At 36.4% G+C, this 23,857-nt stretch overlaps 1 protein-coding gene across 1 annotated transcript in view; it reads left to right on the top strand.

Moving 5' to 3' along the window:
• shank3a (SH3 and multiple ankyrin repeat domains 3a) overlaps positions 1-23,857 on the top strand; it is a 390,305-nt gene that overhangs the window by 15,560 nt on the left and 350,888 nt on the right. The window contains exon 2 of the mRNA XM_048169401.1: positions 353-461. The gene's annotated coding sequence lies outside the window, so the exon portion shown is untranslated. The remainder of the gene's footprint in view (positions 1-352; positions 462-23,857) is intronic.

The following is a 23,857-nucleotide window of genomic DNA, read 5'->3' as shown; positions in this document are numbered from 1 at the left end:
AACTGGAAATTCTTCATCAGTAGTCCGTCATTATTTTCTATAGCTTGCAGAAACCCTTTAATCAGCTGATTTGTATGATTATGTGCGTAGTTGTGTTTTAATATGATGGATGGAGAATTCCATCTTGTGGGTCTTTTGAAAAATTCTCACGTTTCCTTCCTATTTTTAGTAATGGCTTGAATCTCACAGGTCAGTGTAACTTCCTGCCAGGCCGTGTGATTGGATGTTTTGTGGTTAAAGGATGCCACACAGGGATGATTGCTTATAATGTCATGGGCTCAACAGAGCTACCAAAGGAGTTCATATTATATCTTTCAGATGCAATCAAGCTGTCTTTTATCTCTCACCGCAGGTGTGTGTCTGTGTGTGTGCCTGTTTGATCCATCATTTCCATCGTGGAATTCGATGCTTGATAGCTGTGTGAGTGGACTTGCATAGACTGCCAGCTGTTGAAACCTAGGGTGAGCAATCTCTCTCTCTCTCTCTCTCTTCTCTCTCTCACACACACACACACACACACACACGCACACATGCGCTCAAACGATCAGTTAACCATTGATTGAGAAGAAAGTGCTGTATGCACGGATAGGGAAGTTTTGTCTGTCTCCTCAGAGTTGCTCGGACCTTAAACATTATTTAAATGCTTCCTGGGGCCACTGCCACCCTATGAGACCAGATTTACCAAAACCTTCCTCTAGTGATGCTCTCATTTGACTGCATCCGATTGCAGTGTCAAGTTCAATGATTGGAGCAGATGAGACTCCTCGGAATGTTTTCGATCAGACAAAGGTGTATTGCACAAATAAATGTAGATATTGAGTTTGTAGAAAAACGTGGCCACAACCCTGGTGAGCTGGTTTGTAAAAGAGAACAATAATGTCAGAGCTAACTTCCAAAATATGTCTGCAGCTGCCTTTTTTCTTTTAAAATCCTATCATTGGATTCAGTCAATGGAAATTTTTATCCACTCTGTGACTTTTTTATTTGATGAATATTTGATCAATTCTATTTGATTTTTGTCAGAGAACAACGCACTAAAAATGCTGGGTTAAAAACAACCCAAGTTGGACAAAAGACAAATCCAGCAATTGGGATGTTTTAACCCAGCGGTTGGGTTAAATGTTTGCCCAACCTGCTGGGTAGTTTCATTTAACTCAACTATTGTTTAAAAATTACTGTATTGCTTGCTTAAAATGAACCCAAATTTTGTTGGAAATTAACATTTATTAACCCCTTAAGCCCTGAGGGTATTTTCAGAGTTTTTTTTTTTCTGAGTGACAAAAAGTAAAGACTCGTAACTCCAAAACTATAGCAAGGAGAGTCAAAAGTTGGTATCGTTTGATTGAAAACTTTTCACATAAAAAAAAAATAATAATAATTTGGATATTCTCATGCTGAGAAACTGCTGATAAAGACAAAAAAATAAAAGTTTGCTGAAGGGAAATATCACATATATTTCATATTTGACATGCAATAACACAGAGAGGAAATAAGGTTCTTTTTTTTTGGTGTTGTTCTTCTATATGTGATCTGGATCAAATTTTGTGGTGATAGCATAAAGAAATCAAAAGTTACAGCATTTGGAACCAAGGTAACCTTTTTGTTTATCCATTGGCACCCCCTGATGGGCAATTTTAAAATTGTTCTTTCACGTGGAGTAACTCGCGATCGGTTTATTGGATTATGTTGATCTTGGACTCATTTCAATCAGGAGAATCCACTGTAAGTAATGATGTGCCGTTTTCTACAATCTATGCATATTTCATGAAGTTCTAAATGCCAAGTGATAGCTACATTTTAGTTTTAGTTAGCATCTGTGCGCCTGTGGGGTTTTATGTGTCGTAATTGCGTGAGCAATATTTGGTGATTGGCTTATTGGATTATGCTAATGGCTCATTTTAATCGTGAGAATCTGCTGTAAATAATGCTGTCCAATTTTCCACAATCAGAGCATGTTTCTTGAAGTGACGGGCCAAAACGTTCGAAGAAAATGTGAGTGGTATTGTTAGGTGTTTGCTTGGATATTTGGGTGGGTGAGTTATGCACTAAGGTTTAATATACAGGAATAATAGTGGTGTGCCTTAAAATCAAGTATTGTCTGTATGTACATGGTGTTACAACATTCTGTGCAATCGTAATCCGCACAGCAATACTATACACTCATACAGTAGGTTGCGTTCTGAGCTGGTGGACAGTTATATGGTTCATTGTCTTTCAATATAGCTTGAAAGCAGAAGTACTTACAGCTACAACCACTCCTGTCGATTGAGGTGGAAACTCCAATATTCTGGTGTAATAGAGTGTTTCTCTGTGACCCTCCATAAATTAAGCAGTCACATTTTCGTGAGGTTAATTAGTCCAGTAGACTTAATGAGCCACATATGTTAACCCAATTGATGCATATGGTCATTTCAAAACCAACTTAAGTGGTGTAATGTTTTCGGTTGTTGTTTTTATGAGAGAACATTTAAGAATAAACAATAAGATCCTTTAAGGCAGATTGATTAGAATGAGCAATACTGTTTTTTTTTTTTTTTTTTTATCCTAACTTTGTGTTATTGTTTAGTTTTAGATGACTTATCCTGCCAAGAGCAGTGAGTCTCTTTTTCTCATCAATACTGTTTGATTAGTGTTCTCTAATTACCAAATTAGCTTGTAAATGTAATCTGAAGGCCTCTGGGGATTCATTTAGTAAATTAGGAAAAAAGTTTTTTTTTTTTTTTTCTTTTCTTTACCCAAATACTGGTTATTAAAGCTGCAAAAGGCCTGGTCTTTGTTTGCTGTAGAGGAGCATGGCTAGAACAAAGTTAAAATATTAAGAAATGATGGTGATGTTTAATGCAGTATTAGCTGTATTATCTAACCTAAAATTACTCTGGCACAGCAGTTTTAAAGGCAATATTTGTTCTCTTTTTCCTGAACAATGTTAAGCAATATTGTCTGTAAATATTTAAGAGCAACATGCTACTGGCTCTTCCCATTACCCAAGTGTCTTGTTCATATGAAGTAATGGGAAAACACACACACACACACACACACACACACACACACACACACACACACACGTTTGTTTTTGTGAATTGTGGGGACATTCCAAAGGCGTAATTTTTTTTATACTGTACAAACCATATTTTCTGTCGCCCTACACTACCCCTACACCTAAACCTACCCATCACAGAAAACTGTGCACATTTTTACTTTCTCAAAAAAACTCGTTCTGTATGATTTATAAGCCTTTAGAACAGTGGTTCTCAAACTTTTTAGCTTGGAGTACCCCCTGAAGGGATTTACCATCCTTCTGCGTACCCCCTCTCTTACATTTCGACTGCAGTCACACCTTTTACATCAAGAGACAATATTTGCCCCTAAATTGATTTTCCAGTGTGTATTTTTACCTTTATGAATAACTTTATAAAAAATATGTTTTAAATAAAAAATGTTCAATAGAGAAATATGCAATGATGGTAAAACGAAGTGATACTTTTAAATATTAAACTAAAACCGCCAGTAGGTGGCAGCAAGTCACTGTTTTTATGAGTGAGTCATCGAGTCAATCATTCAGTAACGAAGCAAGTGGCTGTGAATGAATCATTGAATCATTGACTCCCACGATTCGTTCAAAGCCGCAGAATTGTTCGCAAAACATAGACGTGTGTTGTAGTTCTGCTGTAGTTTCGTTAGAAATATTTTTTTGTTGCAAAATAGTTTAATTACTGACAGCACTGTTTTTAAAATGTACATTTTGTGTTTTGAACTGTTGTATAATAATGTCACGTTTGCAGTCATGTGAATATTTGGGAACAATTGTGTTCTTGCACGTTATCATCATTAAATACAAGAACTCACACAAGGTATGTTTTTGTATCTGAGAAAGTTTGAGTCTTAAATCGAAATGAATCCATTATGTGTGTCTATATTTGTTCTTCATGCTAAATCCCCACTTTTACAAAGCTGCATTGTGGAGAACGGCATTAAGGCAGCAGATTCTGCACACAATCTATCATATGCATGCTGCTTCTGTGGATGCAGTCATTTTTGACTGCAAAAGATGTGTTAATTTTTATTAAATGTAATGGATTTACGGCATTTTGCCAGTTAGAAATACATGCTCTGTTTTAATATTACTTTAAGGTAGAGTTAAATGAACTACTCAGCATTTTGTTCGCGTAACCCCTTTTGTCAATTCACGTACCCCCAGGGGTACGCCTACCCCAGTTTGAGAACCACTGCTTTAGAAAAATGGGGACATTGGGTAATGTCCTCATAAGTCACCCTCTCCTTTTAATACCTATGTGATACCCATGTCATTATACAAATTTGTGTCCTGATATGTCACAAAAATGTGTGACACACACACACAAAACTGAGTTGCATTTTAATAACAGTGTGAGTTTTGCTTATGCAGGAGTTAGTAAATCACTTTCACATCAAACAAAATGGGCCCTACGCATGTGTTTTTTGCTAGTTTCAGCCTGACGTAATTATCATTTTCATGTCCTGCACCACGTTGTTTAAATAGCAAATTCATTTGCACCTATTTGTGCTCCCATGGGCATGCTGGTCTGAAAACGAGGTGTGTTCAGGCGCATTGTTGGCGCGTTGCAATTTTAGGCAACTGAAATAGACTGCGCCACTGACCAACTGAAACCTGATCTAAAGTCAATGGCGCAATGTTTTTTTTGTTATTTAAAGAGCGTTAGTAATATGTGCCTATATGCGGGTGCACAACTCGTAGCAGCACACAAACATGCCAAATATTAAAAATAAAAGGATTACAATGTAAAAGATTATTATTGTGTGCATAAAGATAAAAATGATTTGGTGGAATCTGGCTTGTCCCGTAGATGGTCTGCTTTAACCTTGTGCATGAGCAGATCCGTTTTCTCGCTAGAGAAGCGTTCAGTTTTTCCACTTGAAAATTCCGCCATGGCGCGAGCGCAACTGGCTTTTAAAGGGAATGGGAAATGAGCCTCTGATTAGGGCTGGGCGATATATCGCATGCGATTGTCACGTGTCACGTAATAGACAGAGCCGTAGTTCACTGACAAGCCACGCAATATCGCAGATGAATTGCCTTCGATAATGAACGCGATATTGCGTAGCTTGTCAGTGATCTACGGCTCTGTCTATTAAATGCCGCTCCATTTGAAAGCAGGTGATGGTGATTTCGTGGTAATCAGGGAACCGGCTTTACTGACAAAATGCGCGTGACAATCACATGCGATATATCGCCCAGCCCTACCTCTGATTGGTTTATTGCACGTTATGTCCAAAACACACCCATTACTCATTACCAACCCTTTTAGACCATGTGCCGGGCACGCTGACCATTTTTCCCATCGTTAAACTAGCAAAAGTGGATTTGGACACGCCCTAAATGCACTTGTGCCATGCGCTTCAGACCATGCACTTAGATTGTTAAAAATGGGCCATATTTCAGTTTACTGTATGTGAGAATATTCAATGGAGACAGAGACCTTTGATCAGGTGATACAGCAGATGACTTTGTTAGCCTGCTTGTGAGAACTTTTAGCAGCTCAAGGACAATTTTTTTTTTTCCTTTCCTCCTTCCCCCTCCGGCAAATAAAGTTAAAAGTTATTTTTGCTATCACCTGGTCCCTGCTCTCAGCGGATTCCCTCATTTAGCATTTAGACTTTCCACATTTTACAGTTTTGTAACCTGAAATTAAAATGACTTTTTCCCATCAGATGGCATAACATTTGTAGTAGTGTGAACAATTAACTGCATTATGAAGAGCCTGGAATTAATATAACTTTGAAACGCATTTTGTGTAAATCAAATGATAAAAAATGAAAAGCATTTAATTCCAGGCTTTAACACAACACACTTTTATGAAAATCCAAGTGAGGTGAATTCTTACACTTGATGCAGCACTGTTGTGAGTGTGTCGTATGAATGGATAAAAATGAGGCTGCTCTGGGCACTGCTGCTGGAATCATTGCTGGCCTCCGGTCTGCTTTGATTAAATAATGTGGCAACTCACAGAAAATGTGAAAAAAAATCTGAAAAAGATCAGGCTGGAATCGATACAAGTGCTGAGTGCTCTGTGCAACATATCTCTACCTCGATTTCACTGAGCTGGTTTGGGATCAGAAGTTGCTGTAATGGAGAGATAGTGATTTTTTTTTTTTTTTTTTTTTTTTTTTTTTTGAGAAAGGGAGAAGTGAATGAACAAACAGGAGAGAAGCTGCAGAGATGAGCAAAGACTTAAATGATGCCTTGAAGTGTTTATAGACTACAAACCCGATTCCAAAAAAGTTGGGACACTGTACAAATTGTGAATATAAACAGAATGCAATGATGTGGCCTCTAATAGCTAGAAAGCATAACTTTTGATGAAGATTCCGGCTGTTTCATTCCATTTACATTTCATTTTCATTCCAAAAAAGTTGGGACACTGTACAAATTATGAATAAAAAAGGAATGAAATCATTTACAAATCTCATAAACTTATATTTTATTCACAATAGAATATAGATAACATATCAAATGTTGAAAATGAGACATTTTGAAATGTCATGCCAAATATTGGCTCATTTTGGATTTCATGAGAGCTACACATTCCAAAAAAGTTGGGACTGGAAGCAATAAGAGGCTGGAAAAGTTAAATGTACATATAAGGAACAGCTGGAGGACCAATTTGCAACTTATTCAGGTCAATTGGCAACATGATTGGGTATAAAAAGAGCCTCTCAGAGTGGCAGTGTCTCTCAGAAGTCAAGATGGGCAGAGGATCACCAATTCCCCCAATGCTGCGGCAAAAAATAGTGGAGCAATATCAGAAAGGAGTTTCTCAGAGAAAAATTGCAAAGAGTTTGAAGTTATCATCATCTACAGTGCATTATATCATCCAAAGATTCAGAGAATCTGGAACAATCTCTGTGCGTAAGGGTCAAGGCCAGAAAACCATACTGGATGCCCGTGATCTTCGGGCCCTTAGACGGCACTGCAACATGGGCTCAGGAATACTTCCAGAAAACATTGTCGGTGAACACAATCTACTGTGCCATTCGCCGTTGCCGGCTAAAACTCTATAGGTCAAAAAAGAAGCCATATCTAAACATGATCCAGAAGTGCAGGCGTTTTCTCTGGGCCAAGGCTCATTTAAAATGGACTGTGGCAAAGTGGAAAATTGTTCTGTGGTCAGACAAATCAAAATTTGAAGTTCTTTTTGGAAAACTGGGATGCCATGTCATCCGGACTAAAGAGGACACGGACAACCCAAGTTGTTATCAGCGCTCAGTTCAGAAGCCTGCATCTCTGATGGTATGGGGTTGCATGAGTGCGTGTGGCATGGGCAGCTTACACATCTGGAAAGGCACCATCAATGCTGAAAGGTATATCCAAGTTCTAGAACAACATATGCTCCCATCCAGACATCGTCTCTTTCAGGGAAGACCTTGCATTTTCCAACATAACAATGCCAGACCACATACTGCATCAATTACAACATCATGGCTGCGTAGAAGAAGGATCCGGGTACTGAAATAGCCAACCTGCAGTCCAGATCTTTCACCCATAGAAAACATTTGGCGCATCATAAAGAGGAAGATGTGACAAAGAAGACCTAAGACAGTTGAGCAACTAGAAGCCTGTATTAGACAAGAATGGGACAACATTCCTATTCATAAACTTGTCTCCTCAGTCCCCAGACGTTTGCAGACTGCTATAAAAAGAAGAGGGGATGCCACACAGTGGTAAACATGGCTTTGTCCCAACTTTTTTGAGATGTGTTGATGCCATGAAATTTAAAATCAACTTATTTTTCCCTTAAAATGATACATTATCTCAGTTTAAACATTTGATATGTTATCTATGTTGTATTCTGAATAAAATATTGAAATTTGAAACTTCCACATCATTGCATTCTGTTTTTATTCACAATTTGTACAGTGTCCCAACTTTTTTGGAATCGGGTTTGTAATTAGCTTCAACCTTTTCGAACTTTATAAATTATTATTTTTAGTTTAAGTGGTGTGTGTAAAGGAATTGGAAGCAAGCAGAGTAGCAGAGTGTGTTTCTAAAGCACGTAGTGGTATCCATTGTTAAAAACTAAGCTCGATTCGAGGGAGGATCACGATACATAGGAAAATATCAGAATCGCTCTAGATTCTTTGTATTGTGAATCGAGAATCGATGTATTGTCCCAGCCCTAATACATACATACATACATACAGTCATCTCCAGAATTATTGCCACCCTTGGTAAATATGAGCAAAGGTGGCTGTGAAAATAAATCTGCATTGTTTATCCTTTTGATCATTAAAACGAAACAATTTAAAGTGGGGGGAAATTCACATTATGATTTTTTTTTTCTCCAGTGCACGTTGGCCACAATCAACTAAAGATCTGCCTGGAAGAGGACATGTTTCTATATTGTCTTAATGCAAGATGAGGAGGATAGTTTGAGTGGCCAAAGACTCTCCAAGGATCACAGCTGGAGAATTGCAGAGATTAATTGAGTCTTGGGGTCAGAAAGCCTAAAAAAAATGATCAAACAGCACCTACATCACCACAAGTTGTTTGGGTGGGTTTCAAGAAAAATCCTCCTCGCTCATCTAAAAACAATCTCCAGCATATTCAGTTGTCAGACACAACTGTAACTTCAAAAGGAATCTGGTTCTATGGTCAGATTAAACTAAAAAAGAGCTTTCTGGCAGCAAACTCACCACATGGGTTTGGTGCAAACAGGGATAAAAAGTACCCAATGCCCACAGTTAAATATACTGCTAGATCTTTAATGTTGTGGGCCTATTTTTTTGCTGGAGGTCCTGGACATTTGTTCAGATACATGGTATAATGGATTCTAGCAAATACCAACAGATAAAAAATCAAAACCTGACCACTTCTGCTAGAAATCCAATAATGGGCCATGGTTGGATCTTCCATCAGGACAATGATCCAAAACAAACATCAAAATCAACACAAAAATGTGTCACTGAGCACAAAAATAATGCTTCTGCCATGGCCGCCCCAGTTCCCTGACCTGAACTCTATAGAAAATGAGTGAAGTGAACTGAAGAGAAGAAGCTTTATAATGGAACTGCAGGGGTTCATGAGAATCTTTTAATGAAAATCTATTAAGTAATTAAGTTATAAAATGTAAAATTAAAATAAACCATTTTAAAATAAAAACAATCCAAATAAAACATGTACTAAAAACGAATAAAAGATATAAAGATATAAATATATTAAGGAAAAGAGGTTCAGCTGACAAAAAAAAGGTGGGGAATCCCTGCATTGCTTATAAATATGAAATGATGTTAATTTGTATATTTTAATGTGTTTGAGAGACAAAAGCCTTCCAAAGACAGTAATACATGGTTAAATGACTCACTGAGTGATAATTCAAACAATAATTGATGTGTTTGTCATGGGTTAATTAGATATGCAGTGTTGCAATGTTGAGAAAACACTTCTGGAAGTGAAGTGATTTCTGTAAATCCAGTGATCAAATGCTGTGTGGGTCTTAGTTGTCAGTGATTGGCTCATGACGAGTGGCTGGTCTGTGTTTACAATTCCACAAACCTGGAAGACCTGAAAATTTAAAAGATAACAAAGAAGTAGAATCAACGAATTATGAATAATTTACTGCCATTGTGAGAATTTGTAATAAGAAGGTATCATTGCAGTGTGAACTCGATCTTGGTCTTTCCCCTATCGTTTTCTATCTTGTCAGTATTGTCACTTTCCAGGGGAAAAAAAAAACTTCAAGTACCATTTTCTCATTGATTGCTTGTCCTCTCTTTTCTTCATCTCTCCTCTCTCTTTCTCTCTCTGTCTTTGTAGACATTATGCACCTCCATTAAATCTCATTTCACTCTGTTTGTCTGGTTGGTTTCTCTCTCTCTCTCTGTCCTCATTCTTGCTCTATGTGTCTGTGTTGTAGCCTGCAGGGCAGAGTGAGAGACAGGCAAGGCCAAACTCTGTCCTGCTGCTGCTTGTGTTCAGAGACAAGACTTCTGTCTGTTTGGCTCAGTAGATATTCAAACACTGGCCACATGGCATGTGCTGAGAAACTGAGAGCAAGAAGTAGTAGAGGGAACACTTAATGCCTTTTCATTTGGCTAGCTCAGTTTCAAGATGTGAGATCAGTAGATGCCAAATCTCTCTTTTTCTCATTTCTCTAATTTTCACATAGTGTTGGACGCAGTTCCCAATCTTGCCCTGTTGCATGCATTTCATTCGAAGAAAATGTATTTTTGTATGAACATATCGATGTGTTTTATTCTTTTACTGGTCCTCTTCCGTCGAAAATTACCAAAAATTTTTACGTTTTGAAATTTTTAATTTTTTTGATTTATCAGAGTGAGATGACACTTGGTGACTTTGACGCATTAGCTATGTGAACACAAAAAAAATCATGGACATGATTTGGATATGTTAAATGGTCGAAAAAAAAGTCACACATGGCTCCTTTGCAGTCAAAAATGGGAAATACGAAAAAATACGAAAATTCAGAAAATCTTTTGGTGGTACAAACTACAAATCAGCCACTGTGCAGAAAAAAGTGCACATCAATGAAGGGGTGACACTCTAAGATGTCAAAATTGCAAAAGAGGACCAGAGGGTTAAATATTTAAATTCCTGTGGTTAAATCAAAGCCATCTTGTGATGTAAAGGGGTTGAATAAAATGACTTTTGATGAATAAAATAACTTTTGATGAGTTTTATAGAGACTGAAAAGGGAAACTTTCAAATATTGTTTCTTTAAACCATTACTGAGATATACTGTACTAATTTTTCAAACAAACATTTTAGACTATATGGCATATTTAGAAGAGATTTATTCAAGCATTCATTGTAAGCCTAAATATATATGTACAGTATAAGCATCCTATAAATAATAAATCATCCTAAATACCAGGTTGCATAAAAAAAATATAATGCATATATTTAATAATATATTTAAAATTGCGATATGCTCTTCTGTAAAGTTTATTTACAAGCTGTCTTATTGGTGTTTTCTGACTCAAAATGATGGATCGTGTCACACTGGGCCTGGATGTGCAGTGTGCTGTATCTGAAGAGCTTGCTGAAGCGAGCAAGGCTGGAGTCAGAGTTTAAAGTCTTATCCAGCAACATCAACTACCAGAAGCATGGCTCCACAATGCATTGCAGCTCTTAATGAGGCCCCCAGTCATTAAACACCAGCCACTAACAGCGTGCTTCACTAAACCTACCAATAAACATCTAATAGGTTCATTGCACTTTTAGGCTTAGCTATAATTTATCTGTAAATAGAAGACTTTCAGATGTTATTCTTGCTTTCTCTCGTCAACTATATATATATATATATATATATATATATATATATATATATATATATATATATATACATACAGTACAGTCCAAAAGTTTGGAACCACTAAGATTTTTTATGTTTTTAAAAGAAGTTTCGTCTGCTCACCAAGGCTACATTTATTTATTTAAAAATACAGTAAAAACAGTAATATTGTGAAATATTATTATAATTTAAAATAACTGTTTTCTATTTGAATATATTTCACAAAGTAATTTATTCCTGTGATGCAAAGCTGAATTTTCAGCATCATTACTCCAGTCTTCAGTGTCACATGATCCTTCAGAAATCACTCTAATATGCTGATCTGCTGCTCAAGAAACATTTAATGTGTACAATTGTACAAAATATTTGTGTACAATATTTTTTTTCAGGATTATTTGATGAATAGAAAGTTCAAAATAACAGTGTTTATCTGAAATCTAATCTTTTGTAACATTATAAATGTCTTTACTGCCACTTTTGATTGATTTAATGCATCCTTGCTGAATAAAAGTATTCATTTCTTTAATTTCTTTTCAAAAAAATAAAAATAAAAATTCTTACTGACCCCAAACTTTTGAACGGTAGTGTATAATGCTACAGAAGCTTTGTATTTCAGATAAATGCTGTTCTTTTGAACTTTCTATTCATCAAGGAATCCTGAAAAAAAAGTACACAACTGTTTTCAACATTGAAAATAATCATAAATGTTTCTTGAGCAGCAGATCAGCATATTAGAATGATTTCTGAAGGATCATGTGACACTGAAGACTGGAGAAATGATGCTGAAAATTCAGCTTTGCATCACAGGAATAAATTACTTTGTCAAATATATTTAAATAGTACACAGTTATTTTAAATTGTAATAATATTTCACAATATTACTGTTTTTTACTGTATTTTTAATTAAATAAATGTAGCTTTGGTGAGCAGACGAAACTTCTTTTAAAAACATTAAAAATCTTAGTGGTTCCAAACTTTTGGACTGTACTGTATATATATTTAGCATGTTGCTAGATAGTTGCTAGGGTGTTCTGGGTAGTTGCTAGTTGCTAGAACTACAGTACAACAAGCAAGATTATGTTTTGTGGTAAACAAGCAGTAATGGATGATGTCATTCAGATGGTTTTCTCATGAGAGTTTTCTGCCCTCCCCGATATCTCATCTTTCTCTCTGTATATCCCAAAACAAACCTCTTAATTTCCCTTATTAGGGTAAGTAATTGAAACCGGAAAGGCTCGTCATCTCACCTGGTTAATGTTCATTCAAATTACAGCACATCCTCTGCTTCCCTCTCTCTTCTTACTCGGCACATTTATTCATACCATCTTTCTCTTTACTCAGCATGTCACCTTCTAGCCTGTTCCAATGAAAGCTGCCAGAAGCTTTAGCGAAGGCTGTTCGCACAGTCTGTCTTCTTGCTGGTCCTTGTTTGCTTTTTGAAAGTTGTGAGAAGGCAATAACTTTGAATGCATCTGAAATGAATGCTAAATGAATGCTAACTTTTGTTTACACTGCACTAACTATGTTTTCGCTCTACTGTGTTGTTAAATATACTTCACCCCTATGTGAGCACCAGTCAGAGCTGGTGTACCCTTCAGTGCTGCTTTATCTGAGCCGCAGTTCTTCTCAGCTTAATAGGGTGCTTTGGTGTACAGCTAGCTAATGCTGTGTGTACGGCTAGCTAATTAATTTGATCAGCTAGTCGCGCTCTGGCATGTCCAGAGGGATTGGATGGATTGTAGGGGATCAGTGACACAGATTAAAAGAGAGTAGCCACCGAATGCATTTCTCAGTTGTGTACGGACAACGCTGCACCGCTGTGTACTTTCATTAAGCTAATGCCGCTGAGTCTCAGTGTGATAGCGGCTATTAGCAGCCAAGCTATTTCCTATCCCACAAAAAAATGCTTGTCTCTCATCACAATTTCTACAGCTAAATAAAAAAGTTATGTGGAACAGTCTGACAGAAATGATAAAGTGTCTATCTATCGTTCGTTTGTTCGTTCATTCTGCCTATCGTTCGTTCGTTCGTTCGTTCGTTCGTTCTGCCTATCATTCATTCTGTCTGCCTATTGTTCGTTCGTTCGTTTAATCTATCTATCTATCTATCTATCTATCATTTGTTCGTTCAGCCTATCGTTCGTTCTGCCTATCATTCATTTGTTCTTTCGTTCTGCCTATCTTTCATTCTGTCTGCCTATTGTTCGTTCGTTCATTTAATCTATCTATCTGTTTGTTCGTTCAGCCTATCGTTCGTTCGTTCTGCCCATCGTTCATTCTGTCTGCCTATCGTTCGTTCGTCCGTTTAATCTATCTATCTATCTATCTATCTATCTATCTATCTATCTATTGTTTGTTCGTTCAGCCTATCGTTCGTTCTGCCTATCTTTCGTTCTGCCTATCTTTCATTCTGTCTGCCTGTTATTCGTTCATTTGTTTAATCTATCTGTTTGTTCATTCAGCTTATCGTTCGTTCGTTCTGCCCATCGTTCATTCTGTCTGCCTATTGTCCGTTCGTTCATTTAATCTATCTATCTGTTTGTTCGTTTAGCCTATCGTTCGCTCATTCTGCCTATCGTTTGTTCGTTCTTTCTGCCTATCATTCATTCTGTCTGCCTATCATTCATTCTATCTATCTATCTATCTATCTATCTATCTATCTATCTATCTATCTATCTATCTATCTATCTATCTATCTATCTATCTATCTATCTATCTATCTATCTATCTATCTATCTATCTATCTATCTATCTATCTATCTATCTATCTATCTATCTATCTATCTATCTATCTATCTATCTATCTATCTATCTATCTATCTATCATTTGTTCGTTTGGCCTATTGTTCGTTCTGCCCATTGTTCGTTCATTCGTTCTGCCTATCGTTCATTCTGTCTGCCTATCTATCTATCTATCTATCTATCTATCTATCTATCTATCTATCTATCTATCTATCTATCTATCTATCTATCTATCTATCTATCTATCTATCTATCTATCTATCTATCTATCTATCTATCTATCTATCTATCTATCTATCTATCTATCTATCTATCTATCTATCTATCTATCTATCTATCTATCTATCTATCTATCTATCGTTTGTTCATTCTCTATCTATCTATCTATCTATCTATCTATCTATCTATCTATCTATCTATCTATCTATCTATCGTTATCTATCTATCTATCTATCTATCTATCTATCTATCTATCTATCTATCTATCTATCTATCTATCTATCTATCTATCTATCTATCTATCTATCTATCTATCTATCTATCTATCTATCTATCTATCTATCTATCTATCTATCTATCTATCTATCTATCTATCTATCTATCTATCTATCTATCTATCTATCTATCTATCTGTCATTCTATCATTATTCCTATCAATCTATCTGTCTTTGTTTCTTTTATTCTATATAAGATTCGCTCTTAAAAAACAAGTCTTTGGTGAAAGTAAAATCATTGATTCAAAGGGATAGTTCACAAGGAAGATGTTTGGAAGAATGTTTGTAACTAAGCAGATCTCACCCCCCCATTGACTACCACAGTAGGAAAAAAATTGATTACTATGGTAATCAATGGGGGGCGAGATTTGCTTAGTTAAAAACATTCTTCCAAATATCTTCCTTTGTGTTCAGCAGAACAAAGAATTTTATACAGGTTTGGAACAACTTGAAGGGGAGTAAATGATGACAGAATTTTCCTTTTTGGGTGAACTATCCTTTTAAGATATGTTCTCTGAAACAACTTTTGCTTCTCAAGTAAATTTATCTTGTTTCAAGGATGTATAGATGTCTTGACTCAAAAACAAGACAAAAATACCAATTAGACTGACTAATTGTTTGCTTATTTACTCTTGAGAGGCCAGATGATCTGAAAATTCAATTCACAGTCCTTTCCCAGTTCAAATGTGGAAAACATGTATTTTATTCCAAATCCAGAAGGATCCAACTAGTGTAAAAAAAAAAAGTGCAAATTAAATGAAGAACAGAATGCGAGTGATCCTTTGGTGAATACACGCCCAGGTTTTGTCTTATCTAAATCTTGTTGGGCCATCCTGCTGTGAGCCTGGTGGCATCGTGAACAAACCAGAACAGGAAATCTGATCAGCTGGAGTAATGAGCTCCGAGCTGCTGCTTCTCCTCTTTGCATCTTTTATAGACCTCCACAAGCCTGCTCAACGCCACCTAAATTCTTAATGACCGCTCAGACTCGGCTGTATACACTCTCGTTTTCGTCTTAGCTCTCGACATACTCGCGGCTCCCTCAGATCGTTTGCTTTTACCTGACGGCAGGAAACGATGTGTCTCTTTGCTGATAAGGAGAATGACCTGTTTTGGATGTAGCTGAAAGCAAAGTGTCCTAGTAATGAGAGAATAGTGCTTCGGCTCTCGTGGCGAACATAAAAGAAAAGACAAAAAAAGGAGAGGAAGCTCTTGGCAGCGTCTGGGAAATACTTGATATGAGGTTACCATGGCAACCTGCTAACATATTGAAATAGAGTCGTTTATTGACTGTATGGCAATACCGCGAGTGTGCTGTGACGAGTTGAATCAAAACATTTGTGCTTTTTATGTTTAACATGTAATTATGCTGAAACAGTAATAATTTAATAAGGGAAGCACAGCACAATGCTGCATTTTTTTTTTTTATCTTTTCACATCTTCCTAGTGAATGAACTGTATGTTTTTCACAGTTGAGCAGTAATTTTCTTTGTGTGTACACCATTTTGCTTTCAAAGATAGACAAGAGTTTCATACTTTAATAAAAAGGCTTTGGGCTCTCTGGACTGCTCTGATGAAACACTGTCAGAAATGAAAAAAAATAAATAAATAAATAAATAAATAAATCTCTCTTATGTCTTTTAGAGACCATGTTGCTGTTTGGCCCCTTTTATTCCTGTTTTCTTGTCTCATTCCCTTTTTATCTGTCTCACTGTCCATTTCATTGTCCCTAGAGGTCCCCAGTTTATCAGAGATGAAATCATTTGGAGGCGTGCCAGTCTGAAAGAGATGCTCAGAGATTTTTTTTTGCCAATAATTTTGAACAAAAGCACACAGATTTGCGACTTGAATTCATAACCCTTTTAACTTCTGAAATGGCATTTCCCATTGTAACTGGATGTTCAATGAAAAAAATATGTTAACTTAATTTTAGCCATATGAAATTGATAGGATTGTGAAAAGTGGACATCACACAACAAAATGTAACATACCATATTTGGTTAAATCAATGCTTAAACAGATATCTATCAAAATTGGCCTTATTTACTTTCTCAGTACACAATTCCTGGTGTTATTGTGAACATGATCCAGTAGCCTATGGAGTCAATGAAAAAGGAAAGTCGTTTCAGCAGCAAAACTTTTATTATTAACATTACAGTAACACCAGGAATGTGCATTAGTGGTGGGAGTTCCCCTTCATGGGTACTCTCGTGTTAATTTCTACATTTTCCAGCTAATTTTTCAGTATATAAAACTTTCACAAAACAGTGATCTTACAAACTATGAAATTTTAAATCACTAACAAACACTACATTACTAAATTTTAGCTAACATGATTTCTGTGCCAGTCATAACTGCAAATGTTTAAAGGATTAGTCCACTTTTAAATACACTTTTCCTGATAAATGTACTCACCCCCATGTCATCCAAGATGTTCATGTCTTTCTTTCGTCAGTCGAAAAGAAATGAAGGTTTTTGAGGAAAACATTCCAGGATTTTTCTCCTTACAGTGGATTTCAATGGCTACCAACAGGTTGAAGGTCAAAATTACAGTTTCAGTGCAGCTTCAAGGGCTTTAAACGATATCAGATGAGTAATAAGGGTCTTATCTAGCGAATCGATCGGTCATTTTCGAAATAAATACAACTGTTTATGCTTTATATACAAAATATCGCCTTGAACGTACTTTCCGCTTCCGCATTCTTCATAACGCTTACGCTGAATGTCCTACGCCTTCCCTATTCGAGTTACGGAAAAAAACGAAACTGGCGCCGCGTTCGTTCCGTAAGTAGAATAGGGAAGGCGTAGAAACAGAAAATCAAACAACCATTAAACATCTTGTGAAATCCTCTAATAAAGCGAGTATGCCGGTTACTCTTCCATTCGTAACATTGCAATGTTTGAACTGTTCTTTATTGATATTGAAATTAGTGAGGTGCGCAGGAGACTGCAGAAAACAGCACATGCTGATATAGTAGTTAGCATTTTTACACAAATAATGCATTAACATTGCACTGAAAACTAATTGCGTATGCATCATGTTCATCATCAAGCATAAAAACTTTCAAATTTATGCATGCTTTTAGGCTAAAAGTGTTCTCACCAAATAGGCAGCAGGCAATCAAGAGCACCTTGTGACTGTGGTTTGTCATTCTCTTGTTTAAACACTCTTTCATGCGTGTCTGAGCAGCTCATGCAGAATCCATGATGACTGCTTCAATATTTAGATTTATTATGAAAATCCTCCATGTTGTGTCGAACCTCCTATATACTACTAGTAGTACAGTACTGGTATCATATGATGATTGCCATATCCGTATATACCGTGGCATTTAAATGAAACTTTAATGGATAATCTGGTCTTTCTATCATGGTAGTGTCCAAAAGAAAACAAAAACATGCTTACTTTGGTAGCATGTCCAAAAACCATGGTAATAACATGGTAGTGTTGTCAAAAGTAATGACCGCAATACCAAGTCGGTACTGAAATTGTTAAAAATGTGATGCTTTAAGCGCTGTGTAGCGGATTCGTAAACACCTCAGATTGGCAATTGTTCACACGCTCATCAGATATGTCTGTGACCAGTCCGCTGATAGATGCCTGCTTTCAAACACTTCCGCTTTCAAATTCAAACACTTCCGTGTGCTTCAAATGCTCCCGTGCATTGATCATTGTAGCCAATCACAGACATAGCTGATGAGCGCTTGAACACAATGGCCAATCAGAGGTGTTTACGAATCCACTCAACAGCGCTCAAAGCGCCACATTTTTCAAATTTCAGTACTGACTTGGTATAGCGGTCAGTACTTTGTATTTTCATTATTGATTCTTCATTTTATTTATTTATTGTTTGTTTGTTTGTTTGTTTGTCCTTACATTATAATTAGGGAGTCTTAAGTATCATCCCGGACTATGCAAACAGTTCCTGGCTTTCTATTAGTTTTATATCAAATCAAGCAGTGAGTTCTAGACTGTTGCAATGAAATGCTGTTAAATACTTATCTTTTACTCACCTCAACCAAAAATACACCAAATAATTTGGAATTATTCTTTGATAAATCAGAATGGCCATATGTAGCTTATTTCTGTGCGTGCAGTCCTTACATGTTGGTGTGAGTGGAGCATCTGTGCACCTTCTGATATTTCCTTCTGAGTTTTTTTCTTTCTTTTTATTCCTTTTATTCTCTTCTCTTTACTCTGTGTTTGGTTCTTCCTCTGTTTCCATGGTAACATATCAAACTACCGGGACCTCCTGTCTCCACCCAACCCAGTCCCCCTCCCGATTTGGTTCTAAGTCAGAGATAAAGAGAAGGAGAGAGAGAGAGAGCAAGTAGCCTTAAAGGTGTGTGGAGTTTCATGGCTCTTTTTATGGCTCAGCTCTCTCTCTCTCTCTCTCTCTCTCTCTCTACTATTTTCAAATACACTTGGATCTCTATAGTGACCAGACCAGCAGGTCTGTCTGCTGTTTGCTTGGGTTCTGTAATGGTGAGTAGCACATGAAACTGCCCTATTTCTCCTTGTTGCTTAAAGTAAAACCATTCTTTGTACTTTTTATCATCCATATTTTATCAGTTCAGCAATGCATCACATTGATGTCTAGAGTGTGGATGTGCCATTGAATTACTCTGATTTTTAGTTTGGCTTAATTATTTTTATGTCATGTCTGCTTTCTTACTTTCTCTCTCTGTAACTCTCAAAAATTACCAAAACCTGTGAGCTGCATACCTAGATAGCATTGCAATCCCAGAATACATTGTGACATGTTCTGTGAAAAAAGATGATCTTCAAATCAGCATAGGTTTTTTTTTTCCCAGCAGGGCAGCTCAATTAATGATTATATATATATTATATATATTTTTTGTTTATATATATATATATATATATATATAAATCATTATTTGATACATAAATTTCCATATTTTTTGTATACATATTTTTCCAGCTCATCCAGTTTATGTGGATGCAAATTCTGCAATGTAAGAAAAACATAAAAACATCTGTAGAAAAACAGAAAAGGTACTGGTTATTTTCTGCCAGGACATTTTTTTTTTCTTAAATTTTCGTACTTTTCATTTAACCCAATAAACACACAATGCAATGCGTAATTCAAAATATAGGTAAAACATCTGTGAAAAATCAGTTCTGAAAATTCCTTCATATTAACAGTAGACTAAGCCCAATTTTAACAGACCCCCCCTGCCCCATTTAAGCAAATGGCTGTTTAAACTGAAAGGCTGACTTTGATTTCTGACAGCCTCCATTACAATGTAAAAAAAAAAATGTTTTGGAGTATTGTAGAACTTTTCACAAGAAAATCCTTTTCACAAGAAAATACTTTGATTTCTGACAGCCTCCATTACACTGTAAAAACAATGAAATGTATTAGAGTATTGGAGAATGTTTCACAAGAAAATACTATTTCAGTCATTCTACTTAAAATTCAATGTGTTACTTGATGTTTCTTTATAATCTTTAGTCAGAAGAGTAGTTTTAAAGTAAATCATACACATTTTTTTCCAGTGTGCGATTTCTTTATGCTCCCCCTTATGTTATTGGTTGAGTGCACTTGTCGTAAGTAACAATAGCTGTAGGCTACCTATAAGAGTGTTCCAACTTAGTCACATGAGGTTCTGTTAAGGTTCTTATGCTGTTTTGCTGTCTACCTACTGTAGGCAGCTGCCTTTTGAGCAAATCTCTCTCTTTCTCTGGCTGTGTTTGTTGTAAGTAAGATTAGACGTGGTTTTTACAGGTCAGACTATCACTTTGCAGAGAATGAAGTGAAGCTCTCCGGGTAATCAGTTCATAACTGACTTCCAAGACAAACCTACAGACTGGTCTTAGTCTTACTGTGACAATCAGATTGATACATGAAACACAATCAGACCGCTAATGGAAATGGATAATGAAGTGCTTTCAATCAGCCTCATGCAGAGTGTATTCATGAGCACAACAATTTTAATTTCTTTATTTCATTAGTGTGATACTTCTTGATATTTTGCCATAATTATATTGTGTGTCATTTATATTCATTGTACTTCCCAAATTATGTCTTGCAGGACACCATGCATTTGGCATGTGAATGTTCTTTGGGTAACACTTTAGTTTAGGGTCCAATTCTCACTATTAAAGGTGCCCTAGATTCAAAAATTGAATTTACCTCGGCATAGTTGAATAACAAGAGTTCAGTACATGGAAATGACATACAGTGAGTCTCAAACCCCATTGTTTCCTCCTTCTTATATAAATCTCATTTGTTTAAACGACCTCCGAAGAACAGGCGAATCTCAACATAACACCGACTGTTACGTAACAGTCGGGGTGTACGCCCCCAATATTTGCATAATGCCAGCCCATGTTCAAGGGATTACACAAGCCAGTATTAACGTCTGGATCTGTGCACAGATGAAGCATCAGACTAGGTAAGCAAGCAAGAACAACAGCGAAAAATGGCAGATGGAGCAATAATAACTGACATAATCCATGATAGCATGATATTTTTACTGATATTTGTAAATTGTCTTTCTAAATGTTTCGTTAGCATGTTGCTAATGTTCTGTTAAATGTGGTTAAAGTTACCATCGTTTCTTACTGTATTCACGGAGACAAGAGCCGTCGCTATTTTCATTTTTAAACACTTGCAGTCTGTATAATGCATAAACACAACTTCATTCTTTATAAATCTCTCCAACAGCGTAGCATTAGCCGTTAGCCACGGAGCACAGCCTCAAATTCACTCAGAATAAAACATTAACATCCAAATAAATACTTTACTCACATAATTCGAAGCATGCATACAGCATGCATGACGAACATCTTGTAAAGATCCATTTGAGGGTTATATTAGCTGTGTGAACTTTGTAAATGCGCTGTAATATAGTCGAGAGCTCGTTTGGCAGGGAGCATGCGATTTAAAGGGGCGGTGCTGAGTGTAAATCAGTGCATTGTTAATGATGCCCCAAAATAGGCAGTTAAAAAAATTAATTTAAAAAAATCTATGGGGTATTTTGAGCTGAAACTTCACAGACACATTCAGGAGACACCTTAGACTTATATTACATCTTGTGAAAAAGCATTCTTGGGCACCTTTAAAGAAGAGTGAACTAAAAACTAATGTTTTGCTCAAGGCTGTTGATCTGCTAAATTTCAAACATTGTTTTAACTTCTTGCTTTCCTGTATTATGCTTCAGCTCTCTTTCCATCGCTAAATTGTATGCATGTATACGTGTGAGATAGATTAGTCTAAGTGTTTAGTCTAGTTAAAGTGTTAGTTCACCCCAAAATGAAAATTCTGTTTCTTGATTCTCTTCAGAACATTTGGACTAAACCACTCGATTTATATGGATTAGTTTTCCAATCTCTTTTTGAAGTTTTTGAAGCCTCAAAGTGGTTGTTACAAAGGCAGTCAGTGGAAGGAAATCTGACAGCATTCTGTCATCAAAAAGATTTTCATTTGACTTCCAAAGATGAACGAAAGTTTTATGGGTGTGGAACGACATGAGGGTGAGTAATTCATTTTGGGGTGAACTAACCCCTGTTCGTGTAACATGTAAACATGTAAAGTTGTGTGCGTGTTTCATGCTCATATGTCCCTAATCATGCAGATTTTGGCTACACGCTCTGGGTAGTAAGAAAGTTAATTTAAATAAGAATTTTTAGAATTAATAAACAATTAACACTGAGTGTTCGCTGGACGAAGTGTTTAATTGATTGTGGTATTAATTCTGCTACCTCAAGTTAATTCTTGCAGCTGATCTTAATATTTATAATTAATTATAAGTAGTTATTATTAATTATTCATATTTCCTTTTGAGTTAATCTGCTACAGACTTAAAGGACAAGTGACTCTTAGGGCTTAAGAAAGCATTTTAAAAACACAGAACGATCACACTTTAGTTTAGGGTCCAATTCTCACTATTAACTATTAACAATGACCTCAATAAACTCTTATTTACTGCTTATTAATAGTAAGTAAATAGTTATGTTTAAGAATTGGGTTGGATTAAGGGATGTAAAATATGTTCATGCAGAACAAGGCATTAATATGTGCTGCTTTATAAGTACTATTAAAAAGCCAATATCCTAGTAAAATGCACGCTAATAAGCTAGTTAAAAGGAGTAGGGGTTACTTAATGTATCAACTAATGAGACTGAGTTTGATACTTGGTATTACTGATGCTTGCATGTCTCGCCCATTTGAATAGAAGTGTCCTGATGCAATTTGTTGAGGCTCCAGGTCTTTGCTAAAGTTGTCTTGATGAGAGTGAACCAGTTTGAGTCAGAGGGTCTCTAATGAATGGAAAGACAAGGCTGCAGCCTGGCACACACTTAGGGGTCCTTAGAAGACTTCTAGCTCATCTTCAATTTCTCAGAATCAGCAAAGGGGAAGACAGTACGTACTTCTTTTGAATAAATACTTACTTCGTGACATTTTCCATATAATGTGAATGTGTGTAAATTGAATGTAATCTGGATGTACTATATTTTTATTGTCATGTGATTTACAGTGTCAGTTCACTACTATTCATAATTCCTCTCCCATGGCCTCATGGAATAGTAAAGTGTCCGCTGGATGCGCACTTCACAATCTCTGTGGAAGTAGTAGGTTATTCGAGTACTTTTTGCCTACTATTTTTTCGCATTATGTTTTTTTCTTTGCCTACTATATAGTAGGAAAGTATGTATATTTGGATGTAGCGTTTGTTTATAAATTACAGCAGCACATAATGCAAGAAAAATGATTTGCAATGCAAAAGTCAAACTCACTCAGAATGTTGCTAATTCCAGTTTGTACTGCTGTATGTGAGCACAGTCAAATCACTCATAGTAGCAATATTCAGATCATGTGAGCTTGATGCATCATGTTGCTCATTTGCATGGAGTTAAACTTTTGTCAACTTTGTCGAGCTTTTAGACATGCCAGTGTCGTGTTGCCAGTGATCGTTGACTCTAATGTCACTGGAAATCACAGACTCTCATTGAAAATTAATGACTTCTGGTTGCTTTGTTGCTGCAAGTTGTTGTCAGTGTGAACAGGGCTTTAAAGGTGCCAGATGGTTAACCAGATGGGTAAAAGTCTTGCAAACATGACTCAGAAAAGTAGTTCCGAGAAAAAGGTCTAGCATGATTTGTTTGCAGATGCCACATGGTTTGACATTGTATATGTAAGTACTTTTGGACCAACAAGTTTCAGATCTTAAGTGCTGTAAAGTGTGTAAGTGTTTTAGTATTCGGTAATACTAAATGGGCACATGAAACTTTGATCACATTAAGGTTGTACTCTACCTGGGCTGATATACTCATTCTTTGAATAAT

The sequence above is a fragment of the Megalobrama amblycephala genome, linkage group LG19 (assembly GCF_018812025.1).
Source record: "Megalobrama amblycephala isolate DHTTF-2021 linkage group LG19, ASM1881202v1, whole genome shotgun sequence".
NCBI classification, from domain to species: Eukaryota; Metazoa; Chordata; class Actinopteri; order Cypriniformes; family Xenocyprididae; genus Megalobrama; species Megalobrama amblycephala.
This window is presented reverse-complemented; position numbering and strand designations above follow the sequence as displayed.